The sequence below is a fragment of the Lactuca virosa genome, chromosome 1, assembly GCF_052849685.1.
Source record: "Lactuca virosa cultivar CGN04683 chromosome 1, Lactuca_virosa_CGN04683_v6, whole genome shotgun sequence".
NCBI lineage: Eukaryota > Viridiplantae > Streptophyta > Magnoliopsida > Asterales > Asteraceae > Lactuca > Lactuca virosa.
Genome location: NC_136426.1, coordinates 261,546,403 through 261,558,983, shown reverse-complemented (window position 1 = coordinate 261,558,983; position 12,581 = coordinate 261,546,403). Strand labels below are relative to the sequence as shown.

General features: G+C 46.7%; 36 non-coding genes across 36 annotated transcripts; all 36 read right to left on the bottom strand.

The window, feature by feature from the left end:
• Positions 1–97: 97 nt before the first annotated feature.
• Positions 98–216, bottom strand: LOC145148806 (5S ribosomal RNA). Its single transcript, XR_013729673.1, has one exon. It is a non-coding gene; the product is annotated as a 5S ribosomal RNA (ribosomal RNA).
• Positions 217–446: 230 nt separating this feature from the next.
• LOC145146485 (5S ribosomal RNA) lies at positions 447–564 on the bottom strand. Its single transcript, XR_013727429.1, has one exon. It is a non-coding gene; the product is annotated as a 5S ribosomal RNA (ribosomal RNA).
• A 229-nt stretch (positions 565–793) lies between these two features.
• On the bottom strand, positions 794–912 carry LOC145147908 (5S ribosomal RNA). Its single transcript, XR_013728807.1, has one exon. It is a non-coding gene; the product is annotated as a 5S ribosomal RNA (ribosomal RNA).
• A 232-nt stretch (positions 913–1,144) lies between these two features.
• LOC145143763 (5S ribosomal RNA) lies at positions 1,145–1,263 on the bottom strand. The gene has a single exon (XR_013724793.1). It is a non-coding gene; the product is annotated as a 5S ribosomal RNA (ribosomal RNA).
• Positions 1,264–1,493: 230 nt separating this feature from the next.
• Positions 1,494–1,612, bottom strand: LOC145154761 (5S ribosomal RNA). The gene has a single exon (XR_013735220.1). It is a non-coding gene; the product is annotated as a 5S ribosomal RNA (ribosomal RNA).
• A 227-nt stretch (positions 1,613–1,839) lies between these two features.
• LOC145150470 (5S ribosomal RNA) lies at positions 1,840–1,958 on the bottom strand. Its single transcript, XR_013731294.1, has one exon. It is a non-coding gene; the product is annotated as a 5S ribosomal RNA (ribosomal RNA).
• Positions 1,959–2,189: 231 nt separating this feature from the next.
• Positions 2,190–2,308, bottom strand: LOC145149377 (5S ribosomal RNA). Its single transcript, XR_013730237.1, has one exon. It is a non-coding gene; the product is annotated as a 5S ribosomal RNA (ribosomal RNA).
• Positions 2,309–2,527: 219 nt separating this feature from the next.
• On the bottom strand, positions 2,528–2,646 carry LOC145149023 (5S ribosomal RNA). The gene has a single exon (XR_013729885.1). It is a non-coding gene; the product is annotated as a 5S ribosomal RNA (ribosomal RNA).
• Positions 2,647–2,870: 224 nt separating this feature from the next.
• On the bottom strand, positions 2,871–2,988 carry LOC145146484 (5S ribosomal RNA). The gene has a single exon (XR_013727428.1). It is a non-coding gene; the product is annotated as a 5S ribosomal RNA (ribosomal RNA).
• A 231-nt stretch (positions 2,989–3,219) lies between these two features.
• Positions 3,220–3,337, bottom strand: LOC145146483 (5S ribosomal RNA). The gene has a single exon (XR_013727427.1). It is a non-coding gene; the product is annotated as a 5S ribosomal RNA (ribosomal RNA).
• A 229-nt stretch (positions 3,338–3,566) lies between these two features.
• LOC145147907 (5S ribosomal RNA) lies at positions 3,567–3,685 on the bottom strand. Its single transcript, XR_013728805.1, has one exon. It is a non-coding gene; the product is annotated as a 5S ribosomal RNA (ribosomal RNA).
• Positions 3,686–3,915: 230 nt separating this feature from the next.
• LOC145143762 (5S ribosomal RNA) lies at positions 3,916–4,034 on the bottom strand. The gene has a single exon (XR_013724792.1). It is a non-coding gene; the product is annotated as a 5S ribosomal RNA (ribosomal RNA).
• Positions 4,035–4,265: 231 nt separating this feature from the next.
• LOC145154750 (5S ribosomal RNA) lies at positions 4,266–4,384 on the bottom strand. The gene has a single exon (XR_013735209.1). It is a non-coding gene; the product is annotated as a 5S ribosomal RNA (ribosomal RNA).
• A 228-nt stretch (positions 4,385–4,612) lies between these two features.
• Positions 4,613–4,731, bottom strand: LOC145151022 (5S ribosomal RNA). The gene has a single exon (XR_013731820.1). It is a non-coding gene; the product is annotated as a 5S ribosomal RNA (ribosomal RNA).
• Positions 4,732–4,961: 230 nt separating this feature from the next.
• On the bottom strand, positions 4,962–5,080 carry LOC145149376 (5S ribosomal RNA). Its single transcript, XR_013730236.1, has one exon. It is a non-coding gene; the product is annotated as a 5S ribosomal RNA (ribosomal RNA).
• A 230-nt stretch (positions 5,081–5,310) lies between these two features.
• On the bottom strand, positions 5,311–5,429 carry LOC145148269 (5S ribosomal RNA). Its single transcript, XR_013729161.1, has one exon. It is a non-coding gene; the product is annotated as a 5S ribosomal RNA (ribosomal RNA).
• A 230-nt stretch (positions 5,430–5,659) lies between these two features.
• LOC145154738 (5S ribosomal RNA) lies at positions 5,660–5,778 on the bottom strand. The gene has a single exon (XR_013735197.1). It is a non-coding gene; the product is annotated as a 5S ribosomal RNA (ribosomal RNA).
• A 228-nt stretch (positions 5,779–6,006) lies between these two features.
• LOC145151021 (5S ribosomal RNA) lies at positions 6,007–6,125 on the bottom strand. The gene has a single exon (XR_013731819.1). It is a non-coding gene; the product is annotated as a 5S ribosomal RNA (ribosomal RNA).
• Positions 6,126–6,355: 230 nt separating this feature from the next.
• Positions 6,356–6,474, bottom strand: LOC145149375 (5S ribosomal RNA). The gene has a single exon (XR_013730235.1). It is a non-coding gene; the product is annotated as a 5S ribosomal RNA (ribosomal RNA).
• Positions 6,475–6,693: 219 nt separating this feature from the next.
• On the bottom strand, positions 6,694–6,812 carry LOC145149675 (5S ribosomal RNA). The gene has a single exon (XR_013730526.1). It is a non-coding gene; the product is annotated as a 5S ribosomal RNA (ribosomal RNA).
• Positions 6,813–7,035: 223 nt separating this feature from the next.
• Positions 7,036–7,153, bottom strand: LOC145150266 (5S ribosomal RNA). Its single transcript, XR_013731085.1, has one exon. It is a non-coding gene; the product is annotated as a 5S ribosomal RNA (ribosomal RNA).
• Positions 7,154–7,385: 232 nt separating this feature from the next.
• LOC145148805 (5S ribosomal RNA) lies at positions 7,386–7,504 on the bottom strand. The gene has a single exon (XR_013729672.1). It is a non-coding gene; the product is annotated as a 5S ribosomal RNA (ribosomal RNA).
• Positions 7,505–7,733: 229 nt separating this feature from the next.
• On the bottom strand, positions 7,734–7,852 carry LOC145150820 (5S ribosomal RNA). The gene has a single exon (XR_013731632.1). It is a non-coding gene; the product is annotated as a 5S ribosomal RNA (ribosomal RNA).
• A 227-nt stretch (positions 7,853–8,079) lies between these two features.
• On the bottom strand, positions 8,080–8,198 carry LOC145149997 (5S ribosomal RNA). Its single transcript, XR_013730829.1, has one exon. It is a non-coding gene; the product is annotated as a 5S ribosomal RNA (ribosomal RNA).
• Positions 8,199–8,426: 228 nt separating this feature from the next.
• On the bottom strand, positions 8,427–8,544 carry LOC145146482 (5S ribosomal RNA). The gene has a single exon (XR_013727426.1). It is a non-coding gene; the product is annotated as a 5S ribosomal RNA (ribosomal RNA).
• Positions 8,545–8,774: 230 nt separating this feature from the next.
• On the bottom strand, positions 8,775–8,892 carry LOC145151039 (5S ribosomal RNA). The gene has a single exon (XR_013731837.1). It is a non-coding gene; the product is annotated as a 5S ribosomal RNA (ribosomal RNA).
• A 227-nt stretch (positions 8,893–9,119) lies between these two features.
• Positions 9,120–9,238, bottom strand: LOC145148881 (5S ribosomal RNA). The gene has a single exon (XR_013729745.1). It is a non-coding gene; the product is annotated as a 5S ribosomal RNA (ribosomal RNA).
• A 234-nt stretch (positions 9,239–9,472) lies between these two features.
• Positions 9,473–9,591, bottom strand: LOC145147415 (5S ribosomal RNA). The gene has a single exon (XR_013728319.1). It is a non-coding gene; the product is annotated as a 5S ribosomal RNA (ribosomal RNA).
• A 225-nt stretch (positions 9,592–9,816) lies between these two features.
• Positions 9,817–9,935, bottom strand: LOC145150541 (5S ribosomal RNA). Its single transcript, XR_013731361.1, has one exon. It is a non-coding gene; the product is annotated as a 5S ribosomal RNA (ribosomal RNA).
• A 231-nt stretch (positions 9,936–10,166) lies between these two features.
• Positions 10,167–10,285, bottom strand: LOC145153902 (5S ribosomal RNA). Its single transcript, XR_013734393.1, has one exon. It is a non-coding gene; the product is annotated as a 5S ribosomal RNA (ribosomal RNA).
• Positions 10,286–10,543: 258 nt separating this feature from the next.
• LOC145148018 (5S ribosomal RNA) lies at positions 10,544–10,662 on the bottom strand. Its single transcript, XR_013728918.1, has one exon. It is a non-coding gene; the product is annotated as a 5S ribosomal RNA (ribosomal RNA).
• A 227-nt stretch (positions 10,663–10,889) lies between these two features.
• On the bottom strand, positions 10,890–11,008 carry LOC145148304 (5S ribosomal RNA). The gene has a single exon (XR_013729194.1). It is a non-coding gene; the product is annotated as a 5S ribosomal RNA (ribosomal RNA).
• A 238-nt stretch (positions 11,009–11,246) lies between these two features.
• Positions 11,247–11,365, bottom strand: LOC145146014 (5S ribosomal RNA). The gene has a single exon (XR_013726962.1). It is a non-coding gene; the product is annotated as a 5S ribosomal RNA (ribosomal RNA).
• A 227-nt stretch (positions 11,366–11,592) lies between these two features.
• Positions 11,593–11,711, bottom strand: LOC145150156 (5S ribosomal RNA). The gene has a single exon (XR_013730982.1). It is a non-coding gene; the product is annotated as a 5S ribosomal RNA (ribosomal RNA).
• A 228-nt stretch (positions 11,712–11,939) lies between these two features.
• Positions 11,940–12,057, bottom strand: LOC145147938 (5S ribosomal RNA). The gene has a single exon (XR_013728838.1). It is a non-coding gene; the product is annotated as a 5S ribosomal RNA (ribosomal RNA).
• A 227-nt stretch (positions 12,058–12,284) lies between these two features.
• Positions 12,285–12,403, bottom strand: LOC145151227 (5S ribosomal RNA). Its single transcript, XR_013731990.1, has one exon. It is a non-coding gene; the product is annotated as a 5S ribosomal RNA (ribosomal RNA).
• Between the last annotated feature and the right edge of the window lie 178 nt (positions 12,404–12,581).

Below are 12,581 nucleotides of genomic sequence, written 5' to 3'. Positions count from 1 at the left end.
GGAGGCCACCCGAGCATAGAAACAGCAAGAAAGAAAAAAAAACAAAAAAAAACCACACGTAAAATCTTAAAAAACGCAAACGGGCAACGAAAAAGGGGGGGTGCAACACGAGGACTTCCCAGGGGGTCACCCATCCTAGTACTACTCTCGCCCAAGCACGCTTCACATCGAATTTCTGATGGGATCCGGTGCATTAGTGCTGGTATGATCGCACCCGAAATACTATCCATGCTTATTGCTTTTATGTCTTAAAAGACGCAGAACCTCCTTTGTTTTCGTACGCGAGGCGTGGGACCCACGTGACCGATCGGCTCCGTTCCAAAAATACAAAAACCATGAACCATGAAACGGAGGCCACCCGAGCATAGAAATAGCAAGAAAGAAAAAAAAACAAAAAAAAAACCGCACGTAAAATCTAAAAAAACGCAAACGGGCAACGAAAAAGGGGGGTGCAACACGAGGACTTCCCGGGGGTCACCCATCCTAGTACTACTCTCGCCCAAGCACACTTAACTGCGGAGTTCTGATGGGATCCGGTGCATTAGTGCTGGTATGATCGCACCCGATATAACTATCCATGCTTATTGCTTTTATGTCTTAAAAGACGCAGAACCTCCTTTGTTTTCGTACGCGAGGCGTGGGACCCACGTGACCGATCAGCTCCGTTCCAAAAATACGAAAACCATGAACCATGAAGCGGAGGCCACGCGAGCATAGAAATAGCAAGAAAGAAAAAAAAACAAAAAAAACCACACGTAAAATCTAAAAAAACGCAAACGGGCAACGAAAAAGGGGGGTGCAACACGACAACTTCCCAGGGGGTCACCCATCCTAGTACTACTCTCGCCCAAGCACGCTTCACAGCGGAGTTCTGATGGGATCCGGTGCATTAGTGCTGGTATGATCGCACCCGAAATACTATCCATGCTTATTGCTTTTATGTCTTAAAAGACGCAGAACCTCCTTTGTTTTCGTACGCGAGGCGTGGGACCCACGTGATCGATCGGCTCCGTTTCAAAAATACGAAAACCATGAACCATGAAACGGAGGCCACCCGAGCATAGAAATAGCAAGAAAGAAAAAAAAACAAAAAAAAAAAACCGTGCGTAAAATCAAAAAAAACGCAAACGGGCAACGAAAAAGGGGAGTGCAACATGAGGACTTCCCAGATGGTCACCCATCCTAGTACTACTCTCACCCAAGCACGCTTAACTGCGGAGTTCTTATGGGATCCGGTGCATTAGTGCTGGTATGATCGCACCCGGAATACTATCCATGCTTATTGCTTTTATGTCTTAAAAGACGCAGAACCTCCTTTGTTTTCGTACGCGAGGCGTGGGACCCACGTGACCGATCGGCTCCGTTCCAAAAATACGAAAACCATGAACCATGAACCGGAGGCCACCCGAGCATAGAAATAGCAAGAAAGAAAAAAAAAACAAAAAAAACCGCATGTAAAATCTAAAAAAACGCAAACGGGCAACGAAAAAGGGGGGGTGCAACACGAGGACTTCCCAGGGGGTCACCCATCCTAGTACTACTCTCGCCCAAGCACGCTTAACTGCGGAGTTCTGATGGGATCCGGTGCATTAGTGCTGGTATGATCGCACCCGAAATACTATCCATTCTTACTACTTTTATGTCTTAAAAGACGCAGAACCTCCTTTGTTTTCGTACGCGAGGCGTGGGACCCACGTGACCGATCGGCTCCGTTCCAAAAATACGAAAACTATCACCAATGAAGCGGAGGTCACCCGAGCATAGAAATAGCAAAAAACAAAAAAAACAAAAAAAAACCGCACGTAAAATCTAAAAAAACGCAAACGGGCAACGAAAAAGGGGGTGCAACACGAGGACTTCCGAGGGGTTCACCAATCCTAGTACTACTCTCGCCCAAGCACGCTTAACTGCGGAGTTCTTATGGGATCCGGTGCATTAGTGCTGGTATGATCGCACCCGAAATACTATCCATGCTTATTGCTTTTATGTCTTAAAAGACGCAGAACCTCCTTTGTTTTCGTACGCGAGGCGTGGGACCCACGTGACCGATCGGCTCCGTTCCAAAAATACGAAAACCATGAACCATGAAACGGAGGCCACCCGAGCATAGAAATAGCAAGAAAGAAAAAAAAAAACAAAAAAAAACCGTGCGTAAAATCTATAAAAACGCAAACGGGCAACGAAAAAGGGGGGTGCAACACGAGGACTTCCCAGGGGGTCACCCATCCTACTACTACTCTCGCCCAAGCACGCTTAATTGCGAAGTTCTTATGGGATCCGGTGCATTAGTGCTGGTATGATCGCACCCGAAATACTATCCATGCTTATTGCTTTTATGTCTTAAAAGACGCAGAACCTCCTTTGTTTTCGTACGTGAGGCGTGGGACCCACTTGACCGATCGGCTCCGTTCCAAAAATACGAAAACCATGAACCATGAAGCGGAGGCCACCCGAGCATAGAAATAGCAAGAAAGAAAAAAAAAACCGCGCGTAAAATCTAAAAAAACGCAAACGGGCAACGAAAAAGGGGGTGCAACACGAGGACTTCCCAGGGGTTCACCCATCCTAGTACTACTCTCGCCCAAGCACGCTTAACTGCGGAGTTCTTATGGGATCCGTTGCATTAGTGCTGGTATGATCGCACCCGCTATCCATGCTTATTGCTTTTATGTCTTAAAAGACGCAGAACCTCCTTTGTTTTCGTACGCGAGGCGTGGGACCCACGTGACCGATCGGCTCCGTTCCAAAAATACGAAAACCATGAACCATGAAACGGAGGCCACCCGAGCATAGAAATAGCAAGAAAGAAAAAAAAACAAAAAAAAACCGCACGTAAAATCTAAAAAAACGCAAACGGGCAACGAAAAAGGGGGGTGCAACACGAGGACTTCCCGGGGGTCACCCATCCTAGTACTACTCTCGCCCAAGCACACTTAACTGCGGAGTTCTGATGGGATCCGGTGCATTAGTGCTGGTATGATCGCACCCGATATAACTATCCATGCTTATTGCTTTTATGTCTTAAAAGACGCAGAACCTCCTTTGTTTTCGTACGCGAGGCGTGGGACCCACGTGACCGATCGGCTCCGTTCCAAAAATACAAAAACCATGAACCATGAAACGGAGGCCACCCGAGCATAGAAATAGCAAGAAAGAAAAAAAAACAAAAAAAAAACCGCACGTAAAATCTAAAAAAACGCAAACGGGCAACGAAAAAGGGGGGTGCAACACGAGGACTTCCCGGGGGTCACCCATCCTAGTACTACTCTCGCCCAAGCACACTTAACTGCGGAGTTCTGATGGGATCCGGTGCATTAGTGCTGGTATGATCGCACCCGATATAACTATCCATGCTTATTGCTTTTATGTCTTAAAAGACGCAGAACCTCCTTTGTTTTCGTACGCGAGGCGTGGGACCCACGTGACCGATCAGCTCCGTTCCAAAAATACGAAAACCATGAACCATGAAGCGGAGGCCACGCGAGCATAGAAATAGCAAGAAAGAAAAAAAAACAAAAAAAACCACACGTAAAATCTAAAAAAACGCAAACGGGCAACGAAAAAGGGGGGTGCAACACGACAACTTCCCAGGGGGTCACCCATCCTAGTACTACTCTCGCCCAAGCACGCTTCACAGCGGAGTTCTGATGGGATCCGGTGCATTAGTGCTGGTATGATCGCACCCGAAATACTATCCATGCTTATTGCTTTTATGTCTTAAAAGACGCAGAACCTCCTTTGTTTTCGTACGCGAGGCGTGGGACCCACGTGATCGATCGGCTCCGTTTCAAAAATACGAAAACCATGAACCATGAAACGGAGGCCACCCGAGCATAGAAATAGCAAGAAAGAAAAAAAAACAAAAAAAAAACCGTGCGTAAAATCAAAAAAAACGCAAACGGGCAACGAAAAAAGGGAGTGCAACATGAGGACTTCCCAGATGGTCACCCATCCTAGTACTACTCTCACCCAAGCACGCTTAACTGCGGAGTTCTTATGGGATCCGGTGCATTAGTGCTGGTATGATCGCACCCGGAATACTATCCATGCTTATTGCTTTTATGTCTTAAAAGACGCAGAACCTCCTTTGTTTTCGTACGCGAGGCGTGGGACCCACGTGACCGATCGGCTCCGTTCCAAAAATACGAAAACCATGAACCATGAACCGGAGGCCACCCGAGCATAGAAATAGCAAGAAAGAAAAAAAAAAACAAAAAAAACCGCATGTAAAATCTAAAAAAACGCAAACGGGCAACGAAGAAGGGGGGGTGCAACACGAGGACTTCCCAGGGGGTCACCCATCCTAGTACTACTCTCGCCCAAGCACGCTTAACTGCGGAGTTCTGATGGGATCCGGTGCATTAGTGCTGGTATGATCGCACCCGAAATACTATCCATTCTTACTACTTTTATGTCTTAAAAGACGCAGAACCTCCTTTGTTTTCGTACGCGAGGCGTGGGACCCACGTGACCGATCGGCTCCGTTCCAAAAATACGAAAACTATCACCAATGAAGCGGAGGCCACCCGAGCATAGAAATAGCAAAAAACAAAAAAAACAAAAAAAAACCGCACGTAAAATCTAAAAAAACGCAAACGGGCAACGAAAAAGGGGGGTGCAACACGAGGACTTCCGAGGGGTTCACCAATCCTAGTACTACTCTCGCCCAAGCACGCTTAACTGCTGAGTTCTTATGGGATCCGGTGCATTAGTGCTGGTATGATCGCACCCGAAATACTATCCATGCTTATTGCTTTTATGTCTTAAAAGACGCAGAACCTCCTTTGTTTTCGTACGCGAGGCGTGGGACCCACGTGACCGATCGGCTCCGTTCCAAAAATACGAAAACCATGAACCATGAAACGGAGGCCACCCGAGCATAGAAATAGCAAGAAAGAAAAAAAAAACAACAAAAAACCGTGCGTAAAATCTATAAAAACGCAAACGGGCAACGAAAAAGGGGGGTGCAACACGAGGACTTCCCAGGGGGTCACCCATCCTACTACTACTCTCGCCCAAGCACGCTTAATTGCGAAGTTCTTATGGGATCCGGTGCATTAGTGCTGGTATGATCGCACCCGAAATACTATCCATGCTTATTGCTTTTATGTCTTAAAAGACGCAGAACCTCCTTTGTTTTCGTACGTGAGGCGTGGGACCCACTTGACTGATCGGCTCCGTTCCAAAAATACGAAAACCATGAACCATGAAACGGAGGCCACCCGAGCATAGAAATAGCAAGAAAGAAAAAAAAACAAAAAAAAAACCGTGCGTAAAATCAAAAAAAACGCAAACGGGCAACGAAAAAGGGGAGTGCAACATGAGGACTTCCCAGATGGTCACCCATCCTAGTACTACTCTCACCCAAGCACGCTTAACTGCGGAGTTCTTATGGGATTCGGTGCATTAGTGCTGGTATGATCGCACCCGGAATACTATCCATGCTTATTGCTTTTATGTCTTAAAAGACGCAGAACCTCCTTTGTTTTCGTATGCGAGGCGTGGGACCCACGTGACCGATCGGCTCCGTTCCAAAAATACGAAAACCATGAACCATGAACCGGAGGCCACCCGAGCATAGAAATAGCAAGAAAGAAAAAAAAAACAAAAAAAACCGCATGTAAAATCTAAAAAAACGCAAACGGGCAACGAAAAAGGGGGGGTGCAACACGAGGACTTCCCAGGGGGTCACCCATCCTAGTACTACTCTCGCCCAAGCACGCTTAACTGCGGAGTTCTGATGGGATCCGGTGCATTAGTGCTGGTATGATCGCACCCGAAATACTATCCATTCTTACTACTTTTATGTCTTAAAAGACGCAGAACCTCCTTTGTTTTCGTACGCGAGGCGTGGGACCCACGTGACCGATCGGCTCCGTTCCAAAAATACGAAAACTATCACCAATGAAGCGGAGGCCACCCGAGCATAGAAATAGCAAAAAACAAAAAAAACAAAAAAAAACCGCACGTAAAATCTAAAAAAACGCAAACGGGCAACGAAAAAGGGGGGTGCAACACGAGGACTTCCGAGGGGTTCACCAATCCTAGTACTACTCTCGCCCAAGCACGCTTAACTGCTGAGTTCTTATGGGATCCGGTGCATTAGTGCTGGTATGATCGCACCCGAAATACTATCCATGCTTATTGCTTTTATGTCTTAAAAGACGCAGAACCTCCTTTGTTTTCGTACGCGAGGCGTGGGACCCACGTGACCGATCGGCTCCGTTCCAAAAATACGAAAACCATGAACCATGAAACGGAGGCCACCCGAGCATAGAAATAGCAAGAAAGAAAAAAAAAACAAAAAAAAACCGTGCGTAAAATCTATAAAAACGCAAACGGGCAACGAAAAAGGGGGGTGCAACACGAGGACTTCCCAGGGGGTCACCCATCCTACTACTACTCTCGCCCAAGCACGCTTAATTGCGAAGTTCTTATGGGATCCGGTGCATTAGTGCTGGTATGATCGCACCCGAAATACTATCCATGCTTATTGCTTTTATGTCTTAAAAGACGCAGAACCTCCTTTGTTTTCGTACGTGAGGCGTGGGACCCACTTGACTGATCGGCTCCGTTCCAAAAATACGAAAATAATGAACCATGAAGCGGAGGCCACCCGAGCATAGAAATAGCAAGAAAGAAAAAAAAAACCGCGCGTAAAATCTAAAAAAACGCAAACGGGCAACGAAAAAGGGGGTGCAACACGAGGACTTCCCAGGGGTTCACCCATCCTAGTACTACTCTCGCCCCAGCACGCTTAACTGCGGAGTTCTTATGGGATCCGTTGCATTAGTGCTGGTATGATCGCACCCGCTATCCATGCTTATTGCTTTTATGTCTTAAAAGACGCAGAACCTCCTTTGTTTTCGTACGCGAGGCGTGGGACCCACGTGACCGATCGGCTCCGTTCCAAAAATACGAAAACCATGAACCATGAAACGGAGGCCACCCGAGCATAGAAATAGCAAGAAAGAAAAAAAACAAAAAAAAACCGCACGTAAAATCTAAAAAAACGCAAACGGGCAACGAAAAAGGGGGGTGCAACACGAGGACTTCCCAGGGGTCAACCATCCTAGTACTACTCTCGCCCAAGCACGCTTAACTGCGGAGTTCTGATGGGATCTGGTGAATTAGTGCTAGTATGATCGCACCCGAAATACTATCCATGCTTATTGCTTTTATGTCTTAAAAGACGCAGAACCTCCTTTGTTTTCGTACGCGAGGCGTAGGACCCACGTGACCGATCAGCTCCGTTCCAAAAATACAAAAAGCATCAACCATGAAGCGGAGGCCACCCGAGCATAGAAACAGCAAGAAAGAAAAAAAAACAAAAAAAAAACCACACGTAAAATCTTAAAAAACGCAAACGGGCAACGAAAAAGGGGGGGGTGCAACACGAGGACTTCCCAGGGGGTCACCCATCCTAGTACTACTCTCGCCCAAGCACGCTTCACATCGAATTTCTGATGGGATCCGGTGCATTAGTGCTGGTATGATCGCACCCGAAATACTATCCATGCTTATTGCTTTTATATCTTAAAAGACGCAGAACCTCCTTTGTTTTCGTACGCGAGGCGTGGGACCCACGTGACCGATCGGCAACGTTCCAAAAATACAAAAACCATGAACCATGAAACGGAGGCCACCCGAGCATAGAAATAGCAAGAAAGAAAAAAAAACAAAAAAAAACCGCACGTAAAATCTAAAAAAACGCAAACGGGCAACGAAAAAGGGGGGTGCAACACGAGGACTTCCCAGGGGGTCACACATCCTAGTACTACTCTCGCCCAAGCACGCTTCACAGCGGAGTTCTGATGGGATCTGGTGCATTAGTGCTGCTATGATCGCACCCGAAATAATATCCATGCTTATTGCTTTTATGTCTTAAAAGACGTAGAACCTCCTTTGTTTTCGTACGCGAGGCGTGGGACCCACGTGACCGATCGGCTCCGTTCCAAAAATACGAAAAGCATCAACCATGAAGCGGAGGCCACCCGAGCATAGAAATAGCAAGAAAGAAAAAAAAACAAAAAAAACCGCACGTAAAATCTAAAAAAACCCAAACGGGCAACGAAAAAGGAGGTGCAACACGAGGACTTCCCAGGGGGTCACCCATCCTAGTACTAGTCTCGCCCTAACACGCTTAACTGCGGAGTTCTGATGGGATCTGGTGAATTAGTGCTGATATGATCGCACCCGAAATACTATCCATGCTTATTGCTTTTATGTCTTAAAAGACGCAGAACCTCCTTTGTTTTCGTACGCGAGGCGTGGGACCCACGTCACCGATCGGCTCCGTTCCAAAAATACGAAAACCATCAACCATGAAGCGGAGGCCACCCGAGCATAGAAATAGCAAGAAAGAAAAAAAACAAAAAAAAACCGCACGTAAAATCTAAAAAAACGCAAACGGGCAACGAAAAAGGGGGGTGCAACACGAGGACTTCCCGGGGGTCACCCATCCTAGTACTACTCTCGCCCAAGCACACTTAACTGCGGAGTTCTGATGGGATCCGGTGCATTAGTGCTGGTATGATCGCACCCGATATAACTATCCAGGCTTATTGCTTTTATGTCTTAAAAGACGCAGAACCTCCTTTGTTTTCGTACGCGAGGCGTGGGACCCACGTGACCGATCAGCTCCGTTCCAAAAATACAAAAACCATGAACCATGAAGCGGAGGCCACGCGAGCATAGAAATAGCAAGAAAGAAAAAAAAAACAAAAAAAACCACACGTAAAATCTAAAAAAACGCAAACGGGCAACGAAAAAGGGGGGTGCAACACGACAACTTCCCAGGGGGTCACCCATCCTAGTACTACTCTCGCCCAGGCACGCTTCACAGCGGAGTTCTGATGGGATCCGGTGCATTAGTCTGGTATGATCGCACCCGAAATACTATCCATGCTTATTGCTTTTATGTCTTAAAAGACGCAGAACCTCCTTTGTTTTCGTACGCGAGGCGTGGGACCCACGTGTCCGATCGGCTCCGTTTCAAAAATACGAAAACCATGAACCATGAAACGGAGGCCACCCGAGCATAGAAATAGCAAGAAAGAAAAAAAAACAAAAAAAACCGCGCGTAAATAAAAAAAAACGCAAACGGGCAACGAAAAAGGGGGGTGCAACACGAAGACTTCCCAGGGGGTCACCCATCCTAGTACTACTCTCGCCCAAGCATGCTTAACTGCGGAGTTCTTATGGGATCTGGTGCATTAGTGCTGGTATGATCGCACCCGAAATACTATCCATGCTTATTGCTTTTATGTCTTAAAAGATGCAGAATCTCCTTTGTTTTCGTACGCGAGGCGTGGAACCCACGTGACCGATCGGCTCCGTTCCAAAAATACGAAAACCATGAACCATGAAGCGGAGGCCACCCGAGCATAGAAATAGCAAGAAAGAAAAAAAACAAAAAAAACCGCATGTAAAATCTAAAAAAACGCAAACGGGCAACGAAGAAGGGGGGGGGGGGGTTCAACACGAGGACTTCCCAGGGGGTCACCCATCCTAGTACCACTCTCGCCCAAGCACGCTTAACTGCGGAGTTCTGATGGGATCCGGTGCATTAGTGCTGGTATGATCGCACCCAAAATACTATTCATTCTTACTACTTTATGTCTTAAAAGACGCAGAACCTCCTTTGTTTTCGTACGCGAGGCGTGGGACCCATGTGACCGATCGGTTCCGTTCCAAAAATACAAAAACTATCACCAATGAAGCGGAGGCCACGCGAGCATAGAAATAGCAAGAAAGAAAAAAACAAAAAAAACCGCAGGAAAAATCTTAAAAAACGCAAACGGGCAACGAAAATAGGGGGTGCAACACGAGGACTTCCCAGGGGTTCACCCATCCTAGTACTACTCTCGCCCAAGCACGCTTAACTGCGGAGTTCTGATAGGATCTGGTGCATTAGTGTTGGTATGATCGCACCCGAATTACTATTCATGCTTATTGTTTTTATATCTTAAAAGACGCAGAACCTCCTTTGTTTTCGTACGCGAGGCGTGGAACCCACGTGACCGATCGGCTCTGTTCCAAAAACACGAAAACCATCAACCATGAAGCGGAGGCCACCCGAGCATAGAAATAGCAAGAAAGAAAAAAAAAACAAAAGAAAAACCGCACGTAAAATTTAAAAAAACGCAAACGGGCAACGAAAAAGGGGGGTGCAACACGAGAACTTCCCAGGGGGTCACCCATCCTAGTACTACTCTCGCCCAAGCACGCTTAACTGCGGAGTTCTTATGGGATCCGGTGCATTAGTGCTGGTATGATCGCACCCGAAATACTATCCATGCTTATTGCTTTTATGTCTTAAAAGACGCAGAACCTCCTTTGTTTTCGTACGCGAGGCGTGGGACCCACGTGACCGATCGGCTCCGTTCCAAAAATACGAAAACCATCAACCATGAAGCGGAGGCCACCCGAGCATAGAAATAGCAAGAAAGAAAAAAAAACAAAAAAAAACCGCAAGAAAGAAAAAAAAACAAAAAAAACCACACGTAAAATCTAAAAAAACGCAAACGGGCAACGAAAAAGGGGGGTGCAACACGACAACTTCCCAGGGGGTCACCCATCCTAGTACTACTCTCGCCCAAGCACGCTTCACAGCGGAGTTCTGATGGGATCCGGTGTATTAGTGCTGGTATGATCGCACCCGAAATACTATCCATGCTTATTGCTTTTATGTCTTAAAAGACGCAGAACCTCCTTTGTTTTCGTACGCGAGGCGTGGGACCCACGTGATCGATCGGCTCCGTTTCAAAAATACGAAAACCATGAACCATGAAACGGAGGCCACCCGAGCATAGAAATAGCAAGAAAGAAAAAAACAAAAAAAAACCGCGCGTAAAATCTAAAAAAACGCAAACGGGCAACGAAAAAGGGGGGTGCAACACGAGGACTTCCCAGGGGGTCACCCATCCTAGTACTACTCTCGCCTAAGCACGCTTAACTGCGGAGTTCTTATGGGATCCGGTGCATTAGTGCTTGTATGATCGCACCTGAAATACTATCCATGCTTATTGCTTTTATGTCTTAAAAGACGCAGAACCTCCTTTGTTTTCGTACGCAAGGCGTGGGACCCACGTGACCGATCGGCTCCGTTCCAAAAATACGAAAACCATGAACCATGAAGCGGAGGCCACCCGAGCATAAAAATAGCAAGAAAGAAAAAAAAAACAAAAAAAACCGCATGTAAAATCTAAAAGAACGCAAACGGGCAACGAAAAGGGGGGGGGGGGGGGGTGCAACAGGAGGACTTCCCAGGGGGTCACCCATCCTAGTACTACTCACGCCCAAGCACGCTTAACTGCGGAGTTCTGATGGGATCCGGTGCATTAGTGCTGGTATGATCGCACCCGAAATACTATCCATTCTTACTACTTTTATGTCTTAAAAGACGCAGAACCTCCTTTGTTTACGTATGCGAGGCGTGCGACCCACGTGACCGATCGGCTCCGTTCCAAAAATACGAAAACTATCACCAATGAAGCGGAGGCCACCCGAGCATAGAAATAGCAAAAAACAAAAAAACAAAAAAAAACCGCACGTAAAATCTAAAAAAACTCAAACGGGCAACGAAAAAGGGGGGTGCAACACGAGGACTTCCCAGGGGTTCACCCATCCTAGTACTACTCTCGCCCAAGCACGCTTAACTGCGGAGTTCTTATGGGATCCGTTGCATTAGTCCTGGTATGATCGCACCCGAAATACTATCCATGCTTATTGCTTTTATGTCTTAAAAGACGCAGAACCTCCTTTGTTTTCGTACGCGAGGCGTGGGACCCACGTGATCGATCGGCTCCGTTCCAAAAATACGAAAACCATGAACCATGAAACGGAGGCCACCCGAGCATAGAAATAGCAAGAAAGAAAAAAAACAAAAAAAAACCGTGCATAAAATCTAAAAAAACGCAAACGGGCAACGAAAAAGGAGGGTGCAACACGAGGACTTCCCAGGGGTCACCCATCCTAGTACTACTCTCGCCCAAGCACGCTTAACTGCGAAGTTCTTATGGGATTCGGTGCATTAGTGCTGGTATGATCGCACCCGAAATACTATCTATGCTTATTGCTTTTATGTCTTAAAAGACGCAAAACCTCCTTTGTTTTCGTACGCGAGGCGTGGGACCCACTTGACCGATCGGCTCCGTTCCAAAAATACGAAAACCATGAACCATGAAGCGGAGGCCATCGAGCATAGAAATAGCAAAAAAGAAAAAAAAACAAAAAAAACCGCACGTAAAATCTAAAAAAACGCAAACGGGCAACGAAAAAGGGCGGTGCAACACGAGGACTTCCGAGGGGTTCACCAATCCTAGTACTACTCTCGCCCAAGCACGCTTAACTGCGGAGTTCTTATGGGATCCTGTGCATTAGTGCTGGTATGATCGCACCCGAAATACTATCCATGCTTATTGCTTTTATGTCTTAAAAGACGCAGAACCTCCTTTGTTTTCGTACGCGAGGCGTGGGACCCACGTGACCGATCGGCTCCGTTCCAAAAATACGAAAACCATGAACCATGAAACGGAGGCCACCCGAGCATAGAAATAGCAAGAAAGAAAAAAAAAACA